Genomic DNA, 9,300 nt, shown 5'->3' on the forward strand with positions numbered 1-9,300 from the left:
TTAACTGTAATATTGCCTATAGTTGAATCTCTTCTGAGTTAATTGTTGAACCAAAACATTTCAATTATGAAACCCTGAACAAGTTTCTTTTCTTATTTTATATTTTGGACAGAGGTTAGTTTAATAAAAAACACATATGGACTTGTAAAATTCGGTTACTCGTGCACGTCTCTGCTCCCCTCAGTTCTAGATATACTGTGAGTGACCAGAAGAGGGTCCTATAGGTCACTCACAGTCCCTCGGGGCGCATAGACGTGCGTGCACTAGTGACCTCATTGCCAGTCCATATGTGTATAATAGGGTGCGCACTTGACTGCCGTACAAAATAATGCCGACGTTCGCGCGACGTTATAAAAAGGGGGGAAAAGCACAGTCTTGAGACAAAAATGGTCGAGGAACCTTACTATCCACTCAACCCCCCCCCCCTCCCGCGGATGCTACGCCACTTTAGTGTATCATACACTCGACCATAAAAGAAAGCCCCCTTCCAATACTTTTTTGTCTCAAAACTCAAAAACTACTGAGCACCTCTGGCTCAATAACGACTAATCAGTACATACATTTCTTAGCCAGCCAGCCAGCCATACTCTCTATTTGGCCCAAAACAGTGATAATGTACGAATTTATGCAATTTATGACAAAACAAATGCACTTTTGTATACGTGTAAGTTGTGGTTTACACTCACCTTGCACGCATACAAAAATGAAACTTTTTTCAGTACCATTTGTCATAAATTGCATAATTATGTACACATTATCACCGTTTTGAACCAAACAAAGAGTATGGCTGGATTGCTAAGAGATTTCGAAGGGTTGAGTGTATTTTTTTAGAGTGATTATCGTGTGCTCTTTTAATCTTTTGCAGATTTTCGTGACGATGTACATGTACTGACAGTGTTGCCAAACTCAAATGTATCGGCCTGCCCGAACGACACCGTGCACTGGTTTTGCCATCTCGATTCTGCTGTAGTCACTCCTAAGTGGAATTGGCCTATATGTAATAACTAAGACTGATTCATATTTCACGCAATTGTCAGTGCAAAGTTAATTCGTAATACGGTCAAGGCAAATATGGCAATGAAACAGTTATTGTTGACGTATTGAAAATGACGTGCACTGTTGCTTTGCGTAAACTTTGCGTAAACTTTCACCCTTTAGTTAACTGACAGCTAATACGCAACCTCTAAAAAGAAAAACAACTGAAAACGTGTTTGAACAACGACATTATTGTCAGAACCCCGAACATCATTGGGCTGCGTAGGTCAGTTTGTGAAGCACCGGAATGGTAATCAGGAGGTCGCTGGTTCAAACCCCGCTGTAGTCGATTACTCTGTTCAAGTATGAGAAATCGTGCTCAATGTGTATTTTTTTATTTATATGTATTTATATCTACAGTGGCAAGTGACCTGATCGAGATAACGAACATATCAACTAATGATGTGCTACAAATGGACGTTATTGTGCAGAGCGACAGCGTAGGGAGCTACAGCTGCACGGTGGATGTTGGAGGCAGAGTGTTGACTAAACAAGTTGAACTCACTATGAAAAGTAAGTCAATAATCAGCTTCTAATTGTATTCTCCAAATTTATTTACTGAAACAGACATGTGGGCTATACATGTTTGTGCCAGTAATAAACTCAGACAAGGATCGTTTCACCAAAGTGGGATATCTATTTGTGTCAAAACCATGCTCGCGTTTCCAAATTGTCTTCATTTTCTCAGACTGCAATGCTGAATGCATATGCCAAACAATCTATCAAGTCTTACCAAGGCATTCCCAATGGTACACACTCACAAACAAAATTGCACCATGCCTGATACAATTTAGGCCACCAACCTGGGGGGTTGGTCGGTATCAAGTGAGGAGAATAATGCTCATGGTGATTTTTGGCAATGTATGCACCCCTAGAGTTGTAAAATATGTGATAACATTGTAGCAGTGGCATCTTTTTGGGTGTTATCACTTTTTTTCCAAAATGGCCGCCAACATGCTTGTTACCACATATAAGCTGCCATAACTAAGCTCATTGAGCAGTTAGGACAGTGTTTTGGTGTCTATGACTAGATTCGAGGGGTCAAATATTTCAGTTCTGTCTTTACCTAACTCATCAAAGCCTTGCTTTATATGGAAATCCAAGATAGCCACCAAAATGGCTGCCACCACATGGAAGAAGCCATATTTAAGATATTAAGTCCGAATTTCAGCCAAGGAAATTAATTCTGTTTAAAAATAAGAGTTTTTTTTACATTAGTGTGCGACGTTGCAAAATTTTAGTACACGAGAACAAAGGAAGTACCCCACTTCTATGCCTGTGTAAGGGTGGGTGGGTGGGTGTGTGTGCACATACCGCACCCAAGTGGAACGCTCGCTGAAGTGTACATCGGTGTGCTTCTTGAAAGGCGTAAACTAAGTGATTTTTGTGATTTCTTGATTTTTAAAATATTTTTAAGGTACCGACATAAAACAATTCCGACTTGAGTCAAGTCTACCCTCGGCCACGTGGTATGTGGAACACAGACACACTACAATATTCCGTGTTTTTTTTTCCCACTCGCGCTCGCGGGATAACTAATATAATAATGGATATTATAAAGCACGTTTATCCACCGTTATTGTAGACTTGGCCAAGTCTGGGTTGCACTCGTTCTGAGCCTATAGTAAATCCACTCACGGGGCATATCGCATAACGCGCGCCCTCATGCATCGAATCCGGACCACCACGTTAAAAACGTACATGTTCATGTTATTTTCAAGTGATACAGAAAACCTTTGCACCACATGTATGCACATGCTCTGCAATACATGCACACATGTACGTGTGATACGCGTGCTGTACAATGTATGCACTGTGTGCGCATTGTTATACGGCACTAAAGAGGAACGCACGCTTAAGTGTACCTTGTCGGGCATGTGGAAAGGCGTAAACTAAGTGATTTGTGTTTTTGTTTTTTTAAGATACCGACTTAAGGCAATTCCGACTTGAGTCGATTCCGACTTGAGTCAAGTCTACCGTTATTGATGCTCAAGGCGCTACAGCATTATTGCCCTGCTCATTGGGTAAATGAAACATTCCGAATACGATCTAAACAGCTCCCTGTGGATTGCATACAGCTCGTAGCTGCCATTTCGGCGCAATGCAGCTAAATTCAAGCACAATAACCACCTCTGCCCTTACAGGTACCCATTTACTCCTGGGTGGAGAGAAGCAATGAGTGACAAAATGCCTTGCCCAAGGGCACACGCACCATAGCAACAGCCTGGACTCGAACCCACAACCTGTAGGATTACCCACAGACCACGAAATCGGACCACGAGGCCACTTGTGTGGATGACACCACTAAATATGAATAATATGAAAAAAACATCTTCGTTTGGATAATATGAAGATCCACTCCCCTCTTGAAAATGTTTCAATGCAATCGGGCCTCATTTTCTCCAACTGAACCCCCCACTTCTCTCTCTCCCACTGTCCTAACTTAATGTCCACCTATCTATTTGACAACTGTGATTTTTGTTCATGCAGTCTGCTTATTAACACCCGAGAATCTATGTGCACGCTTGGAAGAGTATAACACTCTTAAAGCGCAGAGTGCGGCTTTGCACAGGAACTATGGGGACGGAACGGTGAGTTGGTTACAACGTAGATGTGTTTTTATTTGTGTATTTGTTTTATTTCAAAGAAAGGGGGGAGAGGAGCTAATTCTAATTTAAACTCTGTGGCAATATTAAAAATTACTCTTTAAAAGAGAGACCATTATTCTTATTCTCTTCTGTTTGTCCAAATATCAAAATAATTGTTGGGTGGAAATAACCAGAGACATAATATAATATAATGTTGTTGTCGGTTTACTGATTGTCGGTAGGAAAAATAACTGAAATTGTGTGGAAGAACTGCATGATCAGTGCGCCAAGTATTAAGCAGAAAGCTTTGGCTTCATCCAAGATAAAAAAAAGACCACTTTAGGCCAAAAAAAAAGTCTCCGGTTTCTGGTATGCGCGCGCGTCGCCGTAGCCATGCGCTTCGGCAAAATGAAAAAGGTTTTTTTTTCAATGAAAGATAATGTCTCAAAACCGTTAAACTCACTGGTTTGACTGGAATCCTGCTGCTGCACAATTTTAACGTGTTTTTAGATGGGGTTATGATCAAGAATAAGCTTTATGTGGCCTCTCTGGTCTCCCCGGATAATATTGCACTAAGTTTAGTCGGGCACCATTTGTAGTCATCAGCCGACATTTGAAGCAAAAAAAACAGGTAAAAAAAAAAAAAAAGCCGCGTCGCCGCACCAATATTTGGGCAAGCTCCATACCAGAAACCGGAGACTTTTTTTTTTGGCCTTACTTAGCAAAAGCAGTTAATTATGAAAGAGACAAAAGTTAGAAACACATAATGGAGAGTGTGGTAAACTGACCTCTTTTTCCATGTAGGGACAGCGTTCATTATTAAGTGTGGATCCATGGGTACGATCTTGCTACGGAATGTTGGTTCCCCTCATGCCTTGCCCGATCTCAACCCCTGGAATTTAGTAATTTGAATACATGCATAAATAAATTGAATTTAATGAATAAATTGTAGTGCTTATACAGGGTAGATAAAAAAACAACAACGAGATATTATTGCTAATTGGAACAAAAGTAGGGCACTTAGTCTAGTGAATCAAAGGGAGATATTCTTAGGGTTGAATCTCCTCTTTAAAATGACACCCTTGTCATGTCCTTACATTCACAATTGACTGAGCAGTGACTAATTTTATGTAAGGGCCTATTTAGAGACTTGCGCCACTTTTCATGGTGAAATCTCTTCTTTTTTCCCACCTGCCTTGATTGGCAACCATAGCCTTTCATTCTGTAACAATTGACACAACAAAAACCAGAATTGAAAAGTGGTGCAATTCTCTCAATGGACCCTTTCATAAAATTGGTCAATGCTCAGTCAACCGTGAATGTAAAGACATGCCAGGATGTCATTTTCAGGAGGAGATTCAACCCTAACAGAGGATATCTCCCTTTGATTCACGTGTGCCCGACTTCTGTTCCAATTTGCAATAATATTTCGGGGTTTTTTATCCACCCAGTATAACGTTTGAGATATAGCGCATAAATCTTGTAGATCTTGTATATTTCGTAGATCTTATAGACGTATTATTTTCAGCAGTTGTTTTTGTAAATAGACCTGCAACTTAAGTTGGTGTGGAAAAAAGTGTAACGTTGGGCCTCCTGTTGTTGGGGTTGTACAGCGCACAGTACCTTTCTCCATTGATGGTACACAACTTCTGCCGGTCCCTGGAATATCACAGTTTTAGTTTACTTTTGGTAAGTTTGAAACTCTCCGGCCGGGCAAATTTTTCACATCTTGATTCATGTGTTTTTTCCCCAGGGAACGTGTTCTGTGAAAGTGCAGGATTGCGCAACATGTCCATGATCGCCATAGTATCTTTTCTTCAACATTGAGCATTTATAAATGAATGAAGGTCTGCATGTTATTTTTTCCTTTTATTTTTAAGTTTATCAGCAGACACAATCGGTGGGAATAATCCAGAACTGCAAAAAAAACGATCATTTTTGGAGATGCTGTGTAGAAAAATTGGCCAAGTGCAGAAAATGATTGTTTGTTTTGATTTATATAAAAACATAAACAAATTTTACAATGAGCTTGCAACTTGTGGTCGGGTAATTTTTGCTTGACTGGGCCCCATGAACAGTGGGTTTTTACTTTTCAGTTTTGATTGGATCTTTGGTCTATTTGAAAGGCTTAAGTTCATATAATAACTACATGCATAGTCGGATATATCATTTATTTGCATAAATTGAATACGCAGAGAACGCAGCTAGTAAATTGTTCATGTACAAAAAGATGACTACATTTATTCATTAACCATCACCTGCTTTGATGCACCGAATTCCATTATCTACTTTGTTGGAGTTTGTATTTTGATATTGTTAATTTGATTTTAATAGCTTCAGCATTCCTTTTGTACAGCCCTTTTAACACTTCTTATACTTCAATGCAACGTGTTTTGTTTATCCAAAAACCTCTGCCATGTAACTTTTAATTTTCTTTGAAGTAATTACTGCATGTCACTTAATGACCAAAGGGTTACAGACAACACAGAAAACACAAAGTGAGTAACTGGACTCAATATCGTTAAAAATGAGGCATTTTGTCGCTGTAGTGACACACTTTGAGCCAAAGTGTGCCACTACACGGACAAAATGACTCATTTTTTACGATAATGAGTCATATTTCTCACTTTGTGTTTTCTGTGAAGTAAAAGGAACGTTTACTTACGAATACTTTTAACAATATTCTGTTTAATTATTCTGTTTAATTTTGATAAACCCCGTATGCTGTGGTCGAGGAGCCATGTTGAGTTAAAAATGCAGCCGTGGGTGTCGGAAAAGAGTGGAGTTAGGTTAGGCTGTGAATACATGCATCTAGATGCAAGCAGAAACCCAAGTGAAGAGTCCCGCAGTGCACGTTATCAAATCTGTCGTAATGGTGTGAAGCTATTGCAGCACAATCTTAATCATTATAGGAATAATCTGGTTGCCCTTGCGCCCATCCCGGGAAGGGCTCGCTGCTGTCCTGACCGACACACTCCCAAGTGCCTTCAACTTCTTTGTCATTGCAAGCAATCAAGGCGCAGTAATCAGTGTTCTTCTTTCGAGCCAAATCTGACAAGATGCTCATTTCTTCGAGCGAGCAAGCAGCGGCCATTTTGCCTCCCATGTCTTGGCAAGCTGACTTGACACGTTTGCTTTGAAAGAGTGAAGCAATAATAGGCGTTCTGGAGCAATTGCCACTGTGGCGGTGGCAACTGACCATTGCAATGCATTGACAGTTGAAGTGATTGCTACAACGCCAGAAACGTTGAATAAGAACATAGTCATAATTTAGGAAGATGGTTTGAGAACTTTTCATTTTCTTGTTAACCAGTCAAGAATCTAAGTATTGAGGTAGACTGATGCGGAATAAAAACTGGTGGTCGCGCTGAAGGAAAGTGAGTTTTTCTATGTATATAATGACGCCAAATATCATAAAGGTGGCAAACAATAGATCCTGTCGTCATGGTCACTTTATTCCAGCGTTCGTCAAATAATAGTAAGGGGCCGAGAAAATTAACCTCTATGGCATTACGTCCTGTTCACTGGTTTCAAATAATCATTTAGAATCAGGTGGACAAAATTCATCAGTGTGGGGAAGGGCCTGTAAGCGAGGCATTACACTGGGCAACTGAGCAACAAAAACAGGTACCATGTTCAGCCATGACCTATTTTGCACCGCTTTGTTAGTAAAAATTGAAGGGGCACTAAGTCCTGAAATCCCCGAAAATTTGATGTTTTGCATTGTTTACTTATCCTATTTCAAACATGTGGTTGAAAGGAAAACAACCTAATGTCTTACCGTTCCCGAGAAAAGAGGTGGAAAAACCAGTTGTTTACATCGGACATGACGGAGTACGAATACGTTTTTCGTGTCGTTCTCGTACAGTGTACGATAAACATGTACACGTTTTGTGTCTCGGGAACAGCGGTGACCAATCACCAACGCATCAACGTCCGCAAAAGGCGAACATTTTACGCTTACGAATAAAATCACAACTAGCATCCAAATGGTTCAAATTTATGGGGTCGCAAAAGTGGACCCCGAAATTCGTTCTCAGGAATAACACAAAACGCTTAGTTTTTAAAGGATAGTTGCGTGTATGTTTCTATCCTAGTTTTAAATGTTCTTTCCGATTAACATTATCTCGTTCAAAGCGCGTTTTGTAGCCCAATTGGGCTGTTCCAGGACCTAGTGTTCCTTTAATCGCCGAGTAGAGAGATTAAAATGTTTTGTATTTTAACAGTCTGAATTTATATTTCTAAGTTTTAGTAAGGTTCTTTTAAGAATTACTTGTTATGCTATTACGCTCTTTTTGAACTTCGTGAACCTCTCTGAGACTCTAGTTTAAAGCGCTTATTATAAGAGTTGTTATTGTTATACGCGTAATGGTACAGCCCTAACTCCCTAGGGGGTGTGTTAAATCGTATTGAAATTGGGGGATTCAGGACTGTTAGGGCTGTGGAGATTAGGGAGACATTTCCTTTTCCCCTAATGTCACGACCTCCCTTTAGAGGCAAAATTTTACAGTCGCAATTAGATTATATTTGTTGCTCGTAGTCTTATTAGTAAACATACCGAAATTCGTGGGAAAAGGACAAGGGAATATTTTGGTTAGGGCACATTTAAGTTTAACAAAAATTCTTTGCACAAGTCTATGGGGATGTCTCCCAAATGTCTAATCCAGTGTAATGTATATTATTATATGAATTTACTTTAAAATTCGTGCTTTACCTAATGTTATTGGGCCATTATAGTACAATTGTTTTTGTTCATTCCTTTTTTCCCCTATATTGTTGTTTAGAGTTTTAACTTGTATTCATCTTTCCCATTATTTTAAACCTCCAATATCAACTGCTTTTAATTGAGATTTTTATATTTTGGACTTTGGGTTTGTAGTCTTTTTCGTTTAATTCAATTTGATTGTTAATCTTTGTTTAATACTAATATTTATGTATTTTTGTTTTGTTTTGTTTTGTTTTGCTTTGTTTGATTTTAATTTCTTATCTTTTTATGCTAGTGATAGTTAAGTAATATAATCATGGAAAGCTTTATTTTAACTAATAAGGCCATCCTGTATAAATATGACAGCAAATAGATAAATGGTATTTTCATTCGCTAAGGAACATATATACACTATTAAACGTCGTTTAATGCGAATATCATCGCAAGTTGTTCCTTGTTAAGCAATATTCCCTCTCAGGAGGGAAATTTTAAGCCAATGTACGGACAAACGTTGCTGAGGTGTTTTGTACATAGCATAAGCGAAGCCAGTTGCAGGCTTGTTTGTGGTGCATTAGAAATGAATAAGTAGACGCTGATAATATAGAGGGCTCATAAACAAATTACAAGCCTCGATATTGGATGGTATACAAATATTGAGTGGTTCAACGTGGAATGGGAGGAATATTATCGAAAGGTAAAATCTGGACTTTTCCATTTCACGAGGTGAAGCCGAGTGAACTGGAAAAGTCCAGATTTTACCGAGCGATAATATTCCTCCCATTTCACAATTTAAAGCCACTCAATATTTGTTTTATATAACTGACATATAGATCCTTGTCATTTGATATATTTGAACTGGTTTTTTTTTTCAATACAAAACTGGAGGAAAATGTATTTCTCTCTTCCAACCACCCCTTCACGAAAATGTTTGAACCCAACGCTGTAGCGCTTGCTCTTTGGAACAATACGCGC

At 39.1% G+C, this 9,300-nt stretch overlaps 1 long non-coding RNA gene across 1 annotated transcript; it reads left to right on the top strand.

Moving 5' to 3' along the window:
- The first annotated feature begins 871 nt into the window (after positions 1–871).
- LOC119718802 lies at positions 872–7,420 on the top strand. The gene is made up of 4 exons (XR_005269849.1): positions 872–997; positions 1,396–1,548; positions 3,526–3,626; positions 5,377–7,420. It is a non-coding gene; the product is annotated as an uncharacterized LOC119718802 (long non-coding RNA).
- Positions 7,421–9,300: the final 1,880 nt, after the last annotated feature.

This window comes from Patiria miniata, unplaced genomic scaffold (assembly GCF_015706575.1).
Source record: "Patiria miniata isolate m_02_andy unplaced genomic scaffold, ASM1570657v1 HiC_scaffold_7, whole genome shotgun sequence".
NCBI lineage: Eukaryota > Metazoa > Echinodermata > Asteroidea > Valvatida > Asterinidae > Patiria > Patiria miniata.